At 49.7% G+C, this 16,754-nt stretch overlaps 2 long non-coding RNA genes across 3 annotated transcripts in view; both read left to right on the forward strand.

Annotated features, from left to right (window-relative positions):
• Positions 1–2,587, forward strand: part of LOC144304760 (uncharacterized) — a 478,638-nt gene extending 476,051 nt beyond the window's left edge. For both annotated transcript variants that reach the window (XR_013371724.1, XR_013371723.1), the window contains exons 2-3: positions 1,092–1,228; positions 2,303–2,587. This is a non-coding gene — a long non-coding RNA (uncharacterized LOC144304760). The remainder of the gene's footprint in view (positions 1–1,091; positions 1,229–2,302) is intronic.
• A 736-nt stretch (positions 2,588–3,323) lies between these two features.
• Positions 3,324–16,754, forward strand: part of LOC144304775 (uncharacterized) — a 225,876-nt gene continuing 212,445 nt past the window's right edge. The window contains exon 1 of the long non-coding RNA XR_013371749.1: positions 3,324–4,364. This is a non-coding gene — a long non-coding RNA (uncharacterized LOC144304775). The remainder of the gene's footprint in view (positions 4,365–16,754) is intronic.

Genomic DNA, 16,754 nt, shown 5'->3' on the forward strand with positions numbered 1-16,754 from the left:
TTACTTCACTCAGCATAATACCTTCCAGTTACATCCACATTGAAGCAATGGTGGGTATTTGTCATTTCTATTGGATAAGTAAGGCCCACCTTTTCTCTCCCTTCATCTTCTGAGTCTCCTATGATATGAATGTTATTGTTTTAATAAGTGGCTGAGTTCCCTAAATCTGCCTCTGTGGCCCATAAATTTCTTTGTTTTTAAGGCTTCCACCTGGGAATGCATCTCAATTATACCATTTTTAACATTCGCCTGACTAAATTTTAGTTCTTTATTTCTACAGTAACGGATTCTCTATTTTTCTTCTGTGCTCTTTTTCCAGCCCAGCTGCTATCTTTATAATCATTGTTTTAAACTGTATTTAGACATCATATATTTGTTTTGATGGACTTCCTGGCTGTGAATACTACCTCATGTTATTTTATGGAGGTGAATTTCTCGATCTCATTATATTTTCCAGAAAAGAAAGTAGGAAGAAAAAGAAAAACCAAGAAAAACAATAACTGCCCTCCCCCCAAAAAACCACTAGATTATTTGGCCTCCTTGTAAAAAGATTCTAAATCCCAAAATAACAAACACAATTAATGTTCCATGAAAGTAAAAATAAGAAATATATAAGGTACATACATAAAAAATAAAATAAGGCAATTAATAAAATAGAATCAAAGAAAATAAATGAAAATAAAGCACAAAATACAAAGGAAGCTAGACCCTACTTTCCAGGCAGCGCTGAAGCTCTGCAGCCTCTTGGGTCTGACAACTTGGTGGCAGCGAATGGTCTGTGTGGGGTCTGGGGATGGCCCATGGTGCTGATTGTCAGGTGCACATCTGTCTGGGAGATGCACCTGCGGGGTCAGGGGTGGGGTGGTCTTCTGCGCCTCTGGCCTCCAGCAGGTGGCGCAGTGGTGCTCCCTGAGATTGGCGCTGTTTGGCGTGATTTGCGAGGGGGCACTGGGTCCTCTGGTTCTGGGGCTAAGCATCCCACCCCCCAGTCTGCAAGCCCTCCACAGAAGAGCCCCCAAGCGCATCTCTCAGAACCCTGCTTTCACTTTGCCCGCGTCCGAAATGCTTTTGGTTTTGTTTTTTTATCTCAGACTGTTGTGCCCAAGATTGCGAATCCAAAAAACCATGGAGAAGCCCACACCGAAGCAAACACACGAGGGTTTATTTACAAGCTCGAGCTTGTGTCCAAGTATACCTGACAGTGCGGAGCAGGGACTTCGACCCCGAGGTGAGTTTTTGTGTAGGTTTAAGGGCTTGTCTCGGGGACCTCCAGAAGGGCTAGAGCAATTCCCCAAGTTCTGTGTACATTTTGATATGGGCATTCAAGGGCATTGAGCTCTGTTCTCATTCTAATAGGGGTTTCCTGCCCTTGGCCTGGGCTCAGTTTTGATTCTATTGTGGGGCTTTCTAGGACATTAAGCTGTAAACAGAAAAGGTTCCACACCTGGAAGTGGGACGTCACACTGTCCCTATATGCTGAAGACGCGTTACTGGAAACAGGAAACCCGGGAGCCTCCACCAAAACCTGTTAGAACTAAGGAGTGAGTTCAGTAAAGTCACGGGACACAAACTGACCCTACAGAGCAGAGTAGCCTTGCTCTGTCCCAACAATGAGCACTCAGGAAGGAAAGGAAGGACGTGACTCCCTTCTCAGGAGCATCAAGGAGAATAAATAATGAGACTGAAACATAGGAGCACAAGACTTGTTCACTGAGCCATAGAAGGCTCTGTTCTGGGAGGCCGTCCTGGGTTGAGGGGTGGGAGCCTCATCTTGTGAAAATGTCCACAGTTCCTGAAGCCACCCTCAGTTTCAAAGTCATTCCTATCAAAATCATGGTGGCATATCTTAGAAATAGAAAAAACAAAAAAAAAAACAAAAAAAAAAACAAAAATAAAACATAACATCAATCTGCCCCCACAAATGACCCCGGACAGCAAATCAGTACTGGAGGAGCAGGAGAGAGTGGGACGCAGTACTTTCCTATTTCAAACGATGTCACAGACACAAAGGATAAAGCAGTGTGGTTCTCGGGCCCCCAGCTGGCTCCGTTGGTTAAGCATCTGACTCCTGACCTCACCTCCGGTACTGATCTCAGGGGTCGTGATTTCTAGCCCTGGGCTGGGCCATGGACGGTGCGTGGAGCCTACTTAGGCTAAACCAGTCCCATTGGGGGTGGTTCCGGCATAAGCTGAAGGAGCAAAACAGAGAGTCCAGAAGGAAATGTGCTCTGATACAATGGATTTTTTTAACTTAATTTAATTTAAACCCAATTAATTAACGGATAGTGTATTATACTTTCAGAGGAAGAATCAGGGATTCACCAGTTGGAGATAACAGCAGTGCTCGTGACATCACGTGACCTCCTTCATGCAGGTCCCCTGTTAACCTCCCCGCCTCCAACGACCATCAGTTTGTTTCCTATCATTACGAGTCTGTATTTCGGGGATCCCTGGGTGGCGCAGCGGTTTGGCGCCTGCCTTTGGCCCAGGGCGCGATCCTGGAGACCCGGGATCAAATCCCACATCGGGCTCCTGGTGCATGGAGCCTGCTTCTCCCTCTGCCTATGTCTCTGCCTCTCTCTCTTTCTCTCTCTGTGAATATCATAAATAAATAAAAATTAAAAAAAGAATCTGTATTTCCTGCAACTGTTTTCATCTTATTTGTTTTTCCTTCCCTTCACAGTTGTTATATGCTTTGCTTTTTAATTCCACCTATGAATGACACTACACGGTCATTCTCTTTCCTGACTGACTTATTTCATTTAACATCATCCCTCTAGTTCTATCCACGTCATTGCAAATGGCAATATTTCCTTCTCTTTGATAGCTGAGTTCCATTCCTCTCTCTATGACCATCATCTATCTCCCATCCTTTTTATCCATCATCTGCCACAGGGCACCGAGGCTCCTCCCACCGTGTGGCTACTGTGGACCCGGCTGCTGTGTACATTGGGGTGCAGGTGTCCCAAGTCTCACTGCATCTGTATCTTCGGAGTGAAATCAGGCCTTTCCCCTGTTGTTCTCAGGATGTTACAAATAGAGTCGTCCTGCAGAGCCTCCACACTGTTTCCAGGGTGGCTGCACCAGCCCACACTCCCGCCCGCAGTGGAAGAGGGTTGAGTGGGTTTTGCAGAATGTGGTAAAACTCTGGCCCACATTTCATTTCGCGTCCTGTGGGCTCCAATTCCTTGTCCTTAAGTATTTCTGGGGAAGCCAGGTGTTGGGTTCCGTTTCAGTGAGACGTTTCCAAAGCTAACAGGCCACAGCAGGAGCCTGGAAGGAGGCAGGTGCGGCCCCTGGAGCGCCGCTGCCTTCTGCACAGCCTCCTGCAGCGCCTGAGCGTCCTGCAGGGGGCACTCGAGCCCAGGCCCCACCCAGCGGGCATGAATGTGCAGTAGGCCTCTTCTTCCTGCACTAACAGGAGCCAGCCTGTACTGGGGAGGCCTGAGGAGGACGTGGGGACACGTCCACGCTGATGAGCCGCAGCTTCAGGAAATTGTGGGCTCGCATCCATGCTGAAAGGAGACCCTGGGCCTCCTCAGGACCCACTGGGCAGCTTCAGGAAGATGTGGGCCCGCATCCACGCTGACAGGAGCCCCTGGGCCACCTCAGGACATAAGTTGAGGCTTCTGGAAGCTGCGGGCCGCATTAATGGTGGCAGGAGCCCCGGCCTCCTCAGAACCCTCGGTGATGCTTCGGGAGGACATTGTGTCACATCGACACAACAGGATGCTGAATCCTGAGGACCCCTGGTGTTGACTTGGGGAAATATGGGATGCGTCCATGCGGACAGAAGACCCCAGGCTTGTCAGGGACTGTGGTGAGGCCTAAGAAAATTGTGGGTGCCGCATCCACACTGACAGGAGTCTCCAGCTTCCTCAGGACCCACTGTGAAGGTTTGAGAAGATTTGGGGCCACATCTATGCTGACAGGAGCCCCCAGCCTCCTCAGGTCTTATGGTGAGGCTTGAGGAAAATGTTAGGCCACCTCAACACTGACAGGACCCCCGTCCTCCTCAGAACATGCACTTTGGCTTCGGGAAATATGGGGCTGCGTCTATGCTGACAGGAGCCCACAGCTCCTCAGGACGTGTGGTGAGTTTTCTGGGGGACGTGTGGCCATGTCCAGGCTGACAGGAGCCCCGGGCCACCTGAGGACCTGCTGTGAGGCTTCCAGACGATGTGAGGCATAGTCCACAGTGAGAGGAGACCCAGCGTCCTCAGGACCCTCTGACTATGACTCAGGAACAATTGGGGCCACGTCCGCACTCACAGGAGCCCTGCTTCCTCAGGCCCCCCTGGAGGACTCTGGAGGCGTTGTTGGGGGTCACGTCCACATCAGAAGGGACTACTCAGAACCACAGGGTAAGTGAATGGGTAGAATGAATGGTAGGGTCAGGGAAGGGGAGGCAGTTGGTGGTTAGGCTTAGGTTAGATGTTAGGTGTTTGTGATTAAGCTTATGGTTACGGAATACAGGTTAGGGTGAGGGATAAGGGTAAGGGTCAGTGGTTAGGAGTTAAGATGGGGGTTAGGGATTAGGGAACGGGGTTAGGGTTAGTGACAGGATTAAGAGTTAGGTTTAGGGTTTAGGCTTTAGGGATTAGGACAGGAGGTTTGGAGGTGGAGTTAGGGTTATGGTTACAGTTAGGGTTGGGCTTAAGTTTGCATTGAGTGTTAGGGGTTAGGGTGTGAGTTAGGGTTAGGGGTAAGTTTTAGGGGTTAGGGTAAAAGGGCTAGGTTTAGGGTTAGGGCGAGGATTAGGTTTAGGATAGGTGTTAGGGCTAGGGTTAGGGTTAGTGTTTAGTTAGGGATTAGGGTCAGGTCAGGGTCAGGTTACGGTTTTTTAAAAGGGTAAGAGATAAGTTTAGGGAGTTTTTTAGGAGTTAGTTTTAGGGTACAAGTTAGAGTACCATTTGGGGTATGAGATAGGATTAGTATTAGAGGGTTAGGGTTAGGGTACAGGTTAAGGTTAGGATAGGATTTGAGTACATTAAGTTAAGGTTAGGGTTAGAGGTTAGGGTTAGATTTAAAACAGGGGTCAGGGATAAGGGTTTCGAATAGGTTTAGGAGTTAGGGTGAGGTTTGGCAGGAAGGTTCACTGAATGTGTTTTAGTCTTGGGGTTTGTGTTTGGTTGTCGATTAGTGATGGGTCTTGTTTAAGGGTGAGTTTACCATTAGGATTAAGTGTAAGGTTAGGGTTATGTCTGTGTATGGTTAGAGTTTGGGTCCTGGCATGTGCCTGCACTGGGACTCCTAGTATCTTGGGCCGTTGAGTTTTATGCACTCTATTTAGGTTCTGGGTTCAAAGATAGCCTGACTCCACCAAATTAGTGGCCTCCCCAGAGACTCAAAATCCAGGCTTCTGATGGGGTCAGAATAGACATGACAGGCTTCTTCCAAGCTGAGCTAAGGAGGGGATTTGTGGCTCTAAATACTCTTTATTTGGATTTTTAGTTGCCTTTCTGATTTTTTCTCTAGTGCGCACATGTTTCATCAATACTACCAATTATTATTTGAAAGTTTTACTTGAATTCCTGTTTGTAAACACAGTATGATATAGTTTCAGGTTTACCACTTAGTGATTCAACCCTTGGATACAACGCCTGGTACTGGTCACAGGTGCCCTCCACTGTCCCCCCCACCTTCCTCTGGTATTTATTAGTTTATTCTCTGTGGTTAATAGTGGGTATCTTGGCTTGCTTCTCTCATCCCCCCTGAGCCCCTTTGACAGTTTGTTTGGTTTCTTAAAATTCACCTGTGAATGCAATTGTATGGTATTTGGTATCTGTCTTTCTCTGACTGAGTTCATTTAGCATTAATCCTTTCCACTCCTTCCACATCATTGTAAATGGCTTCATTTCATCCCTTCTGATGACCGAGTGATGTCGCAGTGTGTATATTTACCACATTGTCTCTGCCCGTTCATCTGCCGATGGACGTAGGGCTGTATCCACAGTTTGGCTGTTGTTGATAATGCTGCTAGAAACACTGGGCTGCGTGTCCCCCTCGAATCTACTAAAGTACTTTTGTGTCCTCAGGTAAATACCTAGCTCTGCAAATTTGGAATTGTAGGTTAGCTCTATTTTTAACTTTTTTTAAAATTTTTTTTATGATAGTCACAGAGAGAGAGGCACAGACACAGGCAGAGGTAGAACCAGGCTCCATGCACCGGGAGCCCAATGTGGGATTCGATCCCAGGTCTCCAGAATCATGCCCTGGGCCAAAGACAGGCACCAAACCACTGCACCACCCAGGGATCACCTATTTTTAACTACTAGAGGACCCTCCACACTGTTTTCCACAGTGGCTACTTCTGTTCGCATGCCCACCAGGAGTGTAAGGGAGCGACCCCTTCTCCATAGCCTCACTAAAACCTGTTTTTTCTTGTGTTGTTAATATTAGCCATTATGACGGCTGTCAGGTGAACTATCATTGTGGTTTTGATTTGCATTTCCTTGATGATGGGTGATGCTTAGTGTCTTTCCTTGTGTCTGGTCGCCATCTGGCAGTCTTTCAGAGAGAAAGTCCATTCATTTTTCTGCTCAGCTCCAGTTGCATAATTTGTTTTTAGGATCTTGAGATTTATATTTGCTTTATGTGTTTTGCATACTAACTCTTTAGTGGATGTGTTGTTTACCAATATCTCCTTTCATTTTGTATGTTGCCTTTTAGCTTTGGTTGTTTCCTTCACTTTGCGGAAGCTTTTCAATTTGATGAAGTCCCAATAGGATTTTTGCTTTTGTTTCCCTCACCTCAGAGGCATATCTAGAAAGAACATCCAATGGCCAATGTCAAAGACTTTGCTGTCCATCTTTTCTTCTTTATATGGTTTCAGGTCTCACAGTTAGGTCTTTCATCCATTTTGAATTTATTTTTTATATATATGGAGTAAGAAAGTGGTCCAGTTTCATTCTTCTGCATGTGGCTGCCTGGTTTTCCCAACACCACTTGTTCTTATCCTGGGGTCAGGGTTAGAGTTTGTTGAAGAGACTGTCTTTGTGCCATTGGATATTCCTTCCTGCCTTGTTGTTGATTAATGGATCATAGAGTTACAGGTTTGTATCTTGTTTTGGCTTTCCATTCTATACTATTGATCTAAGCATCTCCTGTTGGGAGATTCTTGATTGCAGATTCAATTTCTTTGCTGGTTATCTGTCTGTTCAAGTTTCTTATTTCTTCCTTTTTCATTTTTGCTATGTTATATATTTCCAGGAATTGATCTATTTCTTCCAGGTTGTAGGTTCCTGGCATATAATTTTTCATAATGTTCTCTTATGATCATTTGTATTTCTCTAGTGTTGGTTGTTATTTCTCTTTTCTCATTTGTGATTTTATTTAGGTCGTTTCACATCTTTGTATTTGTTCTCTTTTTTAAAGATTTTATTTATGTATTCATGCGAGACACAGAGAGGCAGAGTTATAGGCAGAGGGAAAATGAGGCTCCATTCTGGGAGCCTGATGTGGGACTTGATCCCCCAGGACCCCAGGATCATGACCTGAGCCAAAGCACATGCTCAACCACTGAGGTATCCAGGTGCCTTGCTGATTCAATTCCTTTGCTAGTTATGGGTCTGTTCACACTTTCTATTTCTTCCTATTTCAGTTCTGCTCATTTGCTCATTTCTAGGGATTTGTCCATTTCTTCCTGGCCTCCCAGTTTGTTTGCGTATAATCTTTCATAGTATTCCCTTATAATTGTCTTATTTTTCTGGTGTTAATTGTGATCTCTCTTCTCTCATTTGTGATTTTATTTATTTAGGTCTTTTCTCTTTTCTCGTTGATAAGGCTTGCTAGGGCTTGATCCATTTTATTAATTATTTTAAAGAAACAGCTCAGTTTTGTTTTTCCATTCTACTGTTTTGTTGTTCCTATATTGTTTATTTCTGCTCTCATTTTTATTTTTTCCCTTCTTCTGTAGGCTTTAGGCTATGTTTGCTTTTTCTTTTTCAGCTCCTTTAGGTGTAGGGTTACGATGTGTATTGGAGACTTCTTGTTTCTTGAGGTAGGCCTGTATTGCTATGTACTTCCCTCTTAGGACTGCCTTTGATACATCCCACAGGTTTGGAGAAACATGTTTTCATTTTCGTTTGTTTTATATTTCCTCTTTAATTTCCTGGTTGCTCCATTCATTCTCTAGTAGGATGATCATAAACTCAACATATTTTGTTCTGTCCAAATTTTTTCTTACTGTCGACTTCAAGTTTCATAGCGTTGTGGTCCAAAAATGTACAGGGTGTGATATCAACCTTCTTGTAACTGTTGTACCTGTTGAGAGCTGTTTTGTGGGCCTTGATATTATCTGTTCTGTAGAATGTCCCATGTGCAGTTGAAAGGAATGTGTGTTCTGCTTTCGGATTGAATATTCTGACTATATCTGTTGAGTTCCTGTGGTCCAGTGTGTCAAGGCTATTGTTCACTTGTTGATTCTGCTAGACGATCGGTCCATTGCCATAAGTGGGTGTTGAAATCCCCTGTAGGTGTATTATTACCAGTGATTTCCTGTATGTTTGTTGTTAATTGGTTTCTATATTTAGGTACTCCCACGTTGGCAGCATAAATATTTAGTTGTTTGATCTTGATAGAGTGTCTTTTTAATTATGAAATAATATTCTTCTTCATCTCTTCTTACAGTATTTTTCTTCCTTTTTGAGATTTAAATATTTTATTTATTTTTTCATGAGAGATACACAGAGAAGCAGAGGCAGAAACATAGGCATAGCGAGAGGCATGCTCCCCTAAGGGAGTCCAATGTGGGACTCGATCCTGGGATCCCAGGATAACACCCTGACCTGAAGGCAGATGCTCAACCACTGAGCCACCAGGTGTCCCCCAGGGTTTGGTTTCAAATCTCGTTTGTCTGATATAAGTATGGGTCCTCCAGCTTTCGTTTGGTATCCATTAGCGTGGTAGATGATTTTCCCTCCCCTGACTATCAATCTCCTGGTGTGTATAGGTCTAAGGTGAGCATCTTGTAGGCAGCATACAGATGGATCTTGTTTTTTTAATAATGATTTTATTTATTAGAGAGAGAGACAGAGAGGCCGAAAATTAGGGAGAGAGAGAAACAGACTCCCCACCAGGAGCCCCATATGGGACTCGATCCCAGACTCCAGGATCACACCCTGAGTCAAAGGCAGATGCTCAACCCCTTGAGCCACCCAGGCATCCCAGATCCTGTGTTTTAAGCCACTCTGATACCCTATATCTTTTGATTGGAGCATTTAGTCTATCAGCATTCAGAGTGATTATTCAAAGATATGAACTTTGTGCTTTTGTGTTACCGGAAGAGTTGGTGTTTCTGGTGACGTACTCTGGGCCTTTCTAGAGTTGTTGCTTTTGGTCTCTTTTTTTCCCCACTAGAAGAGTCCCTCTTAAAATTCCTTACTGGACTGGTTAAGTGGTCATGAACTCCTTTATATTTTGCCTGTCTGGGAAAATCATTATCTCTCCTCTCCTCCTGAATAACACCCTTGCTGAAGCAAGAATTCATACAAATTGGACTCCAATGAAAGAAATTTAAAAACATAAAATAAATTTTTGGTCTTATGATTGAGGAAAATGGCATCTAGGAGGTAAACCAGAAGCTGAAAGAGCGGAGGACAGATTTCACCGTCCGTAGCCTTCACAGGGACATGATGTCCTTTCCAAGGAGGGGCCTCCCCTCCGTAGGATGCTTCCTGCCCCTCTGTGCTCCTTGTTGGAACCCAGCAGGCACATCTCTGTGCCTCCAGCACCTCTGCAGTCATGGTTTATTGCGTCTTTCATGTATCCTATTGGGGACCACAGCGTCGTGTATGTAACCATCCGGCTGCTGTTAGACAACATTGGGTGGATTCCAACTTTTGTTGGTTGTGTGGTTGTGTGTGTGTGTGTCTATCACTTGTAGCTATCACGTGCAGCTATTGGATCCTCTGGCTGGGTCACCCAAATGCCGAAATGGTTGGCACTACATCATTTCTGGTGCTGGCGCTGGGCGGCTAGCTAGGCTCTCATGGCAGACCAATGGCTCACGCGTGCAGTAATTTTCCGCTGGAGGGTAGGCTGAGCTGGAAGGTCTGGCTTGGCCATATTCCCATGTGGCCCGAAGTGGGTCCTGCCATGCGCTGCCATGCGCTGGCTGCTTATCTTCTCCCTGATGCCTCTCCAGCAGGGAGCTAGACCTCGGGCCCATCCTGGCGGGAGCTCCTGAGGAGCCAGCTGCCCATGTGGGGGAGCCCTGGGACTGCCTGTGTTTGGGAGTCTGGGTGGGGACGGGGCTGGGGTTCTTCAGTCCCCTGTGCTGCCTGGCCTTCAGGCTGAGCCCCATGCTCACCCAGCCCTATTCACTAAGGCGAGGAGGGTGCCCTCCACATGCTGGTGTGAGAGATCTAGCACCACAAAGGTGTGCACGCCGAGTACACCTTGTGAAGGTGGCCCACGTGCGTGAGCTGCAGTGTGGGACCCAGTAAATTTAACAAAAATCCCTTACCCCTGGACAAGCAGAGCAGGACTGATTCCATTTTGTGCTCCACCAGCCATCTCCCCTATGACCCCACGTGACCTGCTTATGGCTTAAGTCGCTGCCCCACCCGACTCAAGCCGCTGCCACACCCTAATCTGATATCCGGTCATCACAATGTAACCCTGCATTGTGCCACACAAAGCTGCGCGCCAATTCTGACCAAAGTAATAGGCCAGTTCAAGTCGATACTAAAAGGTAAAGTGTAATTCAATCAGCCACCTGCGTGTGGACAAACATGACTACGCATCTTTCAGCATTCCCATGTCACACTGGCTCTTATAAAGCTGCTACACCTCTTAGTCTCGGGGTCCAAATCCCTACTCCTCTGTGTCTGGTGCACTTGGACCCAAGCTCCAGCTTGTAAAGAAACCCTCAGGAGTTTGCATCGGTGTGGGCTCCTTGGTGGTTTCTCGGATTAGCAATCTTGGGCACAACACAAGGGCCTGTTTTCCTGACATCCCTTCCAGGGCCACGCTACCGCCCCGCAGGCCCTCTGTGCCCCAGGCACACAGGCACGGGGATACGGGGAGGGGAGGAAGTGCCCCGGAACCCAGCCAGCCCTGGCCCCCTGGACAGAGAGAGCACAGACCACCCAGGTCTCTTCCACAGACACTGGTGCCCTGAGGCTCCCTGGCTGTCACTCTGTCCCAGCCCCTCCTGGCCTGCTGCGCACAGGCTGAGTCCCAGTAAAGTCTATGGTGCCTGACCCTGGCGTCTGGCAGCCCCTGGAAGGCATGTGAGGATGTCAGCTGGGTGTGACTGGCAGCGCCACTGTAGGGGTGTTTGGGGCATGGATGTAGCCCCTCCTCCTCTCTCGGGGTCTCTCCACACCCTCTGCTCAGAGTTCTGGGATACACATAAATGGGCTGGCTGTGCATTTTCGCACCACAACACTTTATTGACGATCTACAGCAATGGGGCTCAGAGCCGAGGGCACGTGCTTTCCCCTGGGGAGGGAGACCTTTCTGTCCTTTAGGGGAGGGCAAGAATCACATGTGGGGTGGGGACGGGTGCTGGAGTCCCCAACCTGGGAGCATGTTTGGACTCCGGGTGGGGACGTGTCCTGAGGTTTCAGCAAGAGAGACGGTTCTGAGGGCAGCAGAGCTGAGCTGGACCTGAGCTCATGGGCTCCTGCACTGTTCCCTGCAGGGTAGCTGGACCCCGGTCTCGGGGCCCTGGGGCCCCAGAACCTGGTGGAGCCTGTCTCCTAGTGTGGGTGCGGGTGGGGCCCACCGGCCTACCTCTTCTCTCCCCAACATTGGGTGTCCCGGGATTCCTAGGGCTGCCCTAGTTCAGCGACCTGTATCTGTGGGGCACATCCAGCTGTGGGAGGGCTCTCTCAGCCTGGGGCCAGAATCCAGGACTGGCCAGGGCCATGGGGGGCTGGATCCCATTAGTCTTTGTGTCGGGCCTGGGGGGGCTCAAATCACCCCAACCCCACAGAGCCTGGGGCCAGGCCAGCCCATGTCCCTCTGGGTTAGGGGCTGGTGTCCTATGCAGGGTGTGCCGCCCTCCAGGAGGGACAGTGGGTGGAGGCAGGGCACAGTGGGTCCTCTGCACCACTCACCTGCACCCACCATGTCTGGGGCTCCCTGCCTTCCCTCCTTCCTGCAACCCCTGGGTACTCTATGGGAAACCCGGTCTTCTAATGGGAGCAGGGTATCCAGAGAACACCGGTGAGGCTGAGTATGTCCCACAGGGGACAGCTGCCCAGGGTCCTTGCTGGGGACAGAAGCTGTGGGGGTGGATGTTGTGGGGGCAGGGGCATGATGGTGGTGGAGTGTGGGGGATGGTTTAGGGAGGATGGTGGCGGGAATAGTGTGGGTGGGGATTGTGTGGGGCTGTGTCGTTGTGAGGGAGATGATATAGGTGGGATGCTATTGGGGATGATGATGAAGGGGGATGGTGTGGGGGTGGGGAAAGAGGGGATGACATGGGGGGCCTGCCGATACAGGGCATCCACTTTCTCTCAGACGCACATGGATACGTCTACAGATAAAGGCGATCCCAGTCTGGGGTTTGCTGTGACACCTGCCCCTGGGGCCCCGTGTGGTCAGTGCAGGGCGCTGGCTGGACCGGGGGCATTATCTGGGGGTCATCATACTATATATGTTTACAAATTGCAAATTGTCTCAAATTAAATGCATAGAATTTAGATATATATAAAACACCAAGTGTGGATGTCACCTGACCCGTCTGACCCTCATGGGAACGATGTGTGTCCTGCTCCAGCCACGGCCATGCTGCCTGGCCCGCAGGTCCGGTTACTGCCCTCCACGGGCCCCACCGCAGCCCCCTGCTTCTCAAGGGGCCGTCCCTAGCCCCTGTGTGGTTCAGCTCCAATGGAAACCCCTAGAGACACTGACCTAGTGACCCCCTCAACCCCCGAAGCCCCGGGGGTTGGGGCACGGGTGTCATCCCCTGCACCCAACCATACAGTGGTGTGTTGCTGGCTGCTGTTGCTTCCCCTGGCCTCTTAAGCCCAGTGTTCTTTACCCAGAAGCCCCTGGACATCCCCCAGGGCCTCGAAGCCCCCTGACTCAACAGCCTCTCCCCGCCCTCTAGCAGTCCCAAAACTTGATTTGGCTGCCAAACATCTTGTTGATGTCCAGGTCTATCTGCGTGATGTCCCTGGAGGAGACGAGGCCTCCTCCTTCATTTCCTGTGGGAAAACCGGGGAGGAGGAGCCGGCGTCAGGGACACAGACACCGGCCAGTCACCAGCTGCCATCCTGGGCAGGGAGCCCTGGGGCCACCATAGGAGTGTGTCCCTGGGATCCTGAACCCGCCCTTTTGCTCCAGGGACTGCCCCCCACTTCTCCACCTGAACACCTTAAGGCTGGTGTGTCCCCCACTCTAGGAGACTTCTGAAAGTTCAATTTTTGTGCACTGCTGCTTATAATATTGTGAGTAGATTCGTCAGTTGGCTCTCTGCCCTTGTGGGATCCGGGGCTATGTCTCTCCAAGATCAACTGATTGATTTTTTTAAGATTTTATTTTTCTGTAATCTCTACAGCCAACATGGGGCTTGAACTTGCTACCCCAAGAACAAGAGTCCCATGTTCTTACGAACCACACTGAGCTGGTCAGTCTCTCTTTGATTGATTGATACATGTTAATTGAAGCAGGGGTCTTGCATGTGTCAGGGCAGAAACTGAGCCCACGCTTTGAGGTGTGGTGGAGTCATTTGGACCTGATCAATGTGAAAGAAACCATAGCTTCCCTGGGAGCCCAGGGAGCAGGGCCCACACACGTGAAAAGTTGATAATTTCCTTTACTGTAGTAGTTATTTTACTATTTATTTAAAGTGCTATTCAATGGTAAATGTTAAACTAGGAATGGGATACAGTGAGAACGTTCTAGGATTCGGAGGTAACTAAAGCTTCCCGTCCAGGACTTAATGTTCCAGTTCAATGCAGAGATAGGCAAGGAAGCAAAGAGTTATGAAACATGGCAGTGGGGTACCTGGCTGGCCTGGTTGGGGGATCTTGATCTCAGGGTTGTCAGTTTGAACTCCATGTTGGGTATAGAGAGGACATGAAATGAAAATATTTAACAAATAATAAATGGATGAACAAATAAAGCATGACATCAAAGGTAAGTGTTTGCTTATGTCTCACCTGCGAAGTATTCTTGATCGCCCCGCTTGTACTACTTAGCCCAGATGACGTCCTCCACAAGGGATAGTCCTGCCTCAGTGTAAGTGGGCGTCTTTCATTGTAAGACCTGTGGTTCCCCTCGTTCTGCAGGGAGAGAAGAGCCGTGAAGCCACGACTTCCGGGGATCAGCATACACCTAGGCAATGACCATTTCTGAACCCGGTAGCCAGAGCTTGGCCTCCTTTAGGACGAAATGTCATAACGAAGCCTCTTTGGTCATTGTCTTGGATGCAGGGTGGAGGCTAAGCTAGAATTAGGAAGAACAAAAGAGGAGGAAAACCAGAAGCTGAAAGAGAGGAGGACAGATTTCACCATCTGTAGCCTTCACAGTGACCTGGTGTCCTTTCCTAGGAGGGGTACCCCATCCGTAGGATGCTTCCAACCTCTCTGTGCTCCTTTTTGAAACCCAGCAGGCACATCTCCGTGCCTCCAGTACCTCTGCAGTCATGGTTTATAGCGTCTACCATGTATCCTATTGGGGACCACAGCGTTGTGTATGTAACCATCCGGCTGCTGTTTGACAACATTAGGGTATTCCGACTTTTGTTGGTTTTGGGTTGTGTGTGTGTCTATCACATGCAGATATCACGTGCAGGTATCTGATCCTCTGGCTGGGTCACCCAAATGCCGAAATGGTTGGCACAACATCATTTCTGGTGCTGGCGCTGGGCAGATAGCTGGGTTCTCCTTGCTTACTCGGGGCTCGCTCCTGCAGTGACTTTCCTCTGGAGGGTCAGCTGAGCTTGAAGTTCCGACTCGGCCAAATTCCCATGTCCAGCAGGGGGTCCTGCTGAGCACAGGCTGCTTCTCTTCTCCATCAGGGAGCCAGACCTCAGCGCTGCCTGGGGGAGATCCCGAGGAGCTGCCCATGGCAGAGAGCCCTGTTGCTGCCTGTGTGTGGGAGTCGAGTTGGGGTGAGGGCTGGGGTTCTCGGTCCCCTGTGCTGCCTGGCCTTGTGGCGATCCCCATGCTCACCCAGCCCCTACTCACTAGGGCAAGGAGGGTGCCCTCCACACGCTGGTGTGAGAGATCCAGTACCACAAGGTGTGCAGGCTGAGCCACCTGGTCAGGGTAGCAGAGGTGCATGAGCTGCAAGTGTGGGACCCAGGAAACTTAACAAAAATCGCCTACTCCTGGACAAGCAGGGCAGAACTGATTCCATTTTGTGCTACACCCGCCACCTCCCCTATGACCCCCACATGACCTGCTTATTGCTTAAGGTGCTGCCCCACCCTAGTCAGGCCACTGGGCACACAGCGATTCCGATTAGGACACATTAGGGTGTCCTAATCGGAAATCGGCTTATAACAATGTAACCCTGCTTTGTGTCCCCCAAAACTGTGCGACGATTCTGACCAAAGTAATAGGCCACCTCAATGGGATACTATAGGGTAAGGTGTAATTCAATCAGCCACCAGCTTGTGGACCGGCATGATCGTGCAACTTTCTGTGAATCCCATGTGCCACTGGCCCCTATAAAGCTGCTATGCCTCTTAGTCTCGGGATCCACGTCCCTGCTCCGCTGTGTTGGGTGCAATTAGACCCAAGCTCCAGCGTGTAAAGAAACCCTCGGGAGTTTCCATTGGTGTGGGCTCCTTGGTGGTTCCCCTGATTAACAATCTTGTGCACAACACCGGGGCCTGGTGTCCTGGCATCCCTTCCAGGGCCACGCTGACCACCCCACAGGCCCTCTGTGCCCCAGGCACACAGGCACGGGATTGCGGGGAGGGGAATAAGTGCCCCGGAACTCGGCCATCCTCGTTCATCAGGACAGAGGGAGCACAGACCTCCCAGGTCGCTGTGCACAGACCCTGGTGACCTGAAGCTCCCTGGCTGTCACTCTGTCCCAGCCCCTCCTGGCCCAGTGGGCAGAGCCTGAGTCCCAGGAAAGTCTGTGGGTCCTGACCCTGGCATCTGGCCGCCCCTGGAAGGCACGTGGGGACGTCAGCTGTGTGTACCTGGCTGCGCCCCTGCAGGGGCTGTTTGGGGCCTGGATGGTGCCCCCTCCTCCTCTCTGGGTATCTCTCCACGCCCCACGCAGAATTCTGGGAGACACAGAAATGGCCTGGCTATGCATTTTCGCACCACAAAACTTTATTGACTTTTTACAGCAAACCGGCTCAGAGCCTAATGTGCGCCTTCCCCTGGGGAGGGAGACTTTTCTGTCCTTTAGGGGAGGGCAAGAATCACACAGTGTGGGGGGGCGGGTGTTAGAGTCCACATTGTGGGAGCATGTGGGGACTCTGGGTGGGGGCGTGTGTCCTGAGATTTCAGCTTGAGTGACTGTTTTGAGGACAGCAGAGATGACCTAGACCTGCAGCTCATGGGCTCCTGACTGGGACCCACAGGGCAGCTGGACCCCGGCCTTGGGCCCTCTGGGGCCCCAATACCCAATACTTGGAGCCTGCCTCCTGGTGTGGGGTCGGGTGGGGCCAACCGGCCTATCCATCCTCTCCCCACCCTGGGTTGTCCCGGGATCCCCCACCCTGCCCTAGGTCAGTGACCTGGATCTTTGGGGCACACACAGGGCCCAAGAGGCCACGTCAAGCTGTGAGAGGGCTCACTCAGCCTGGGGCCAGAATCCAGGGCTAGTCA

The sequence above is a fragment of the Canis aureus genome, chromosome 34 (genome assembly GCF_053574225.1).
Source record: "Canis aureus isolate CA01 chromosome 34, VMU_Caureus_v.1.0, whole genome shotgun sequence".
Classification (NCBI taxonomy): domain Eukaryota; kingdom Metazoa; phylum Chordata; class Mammalia; order Carnivora; family Canidae; genus Canis; species Canis aureus.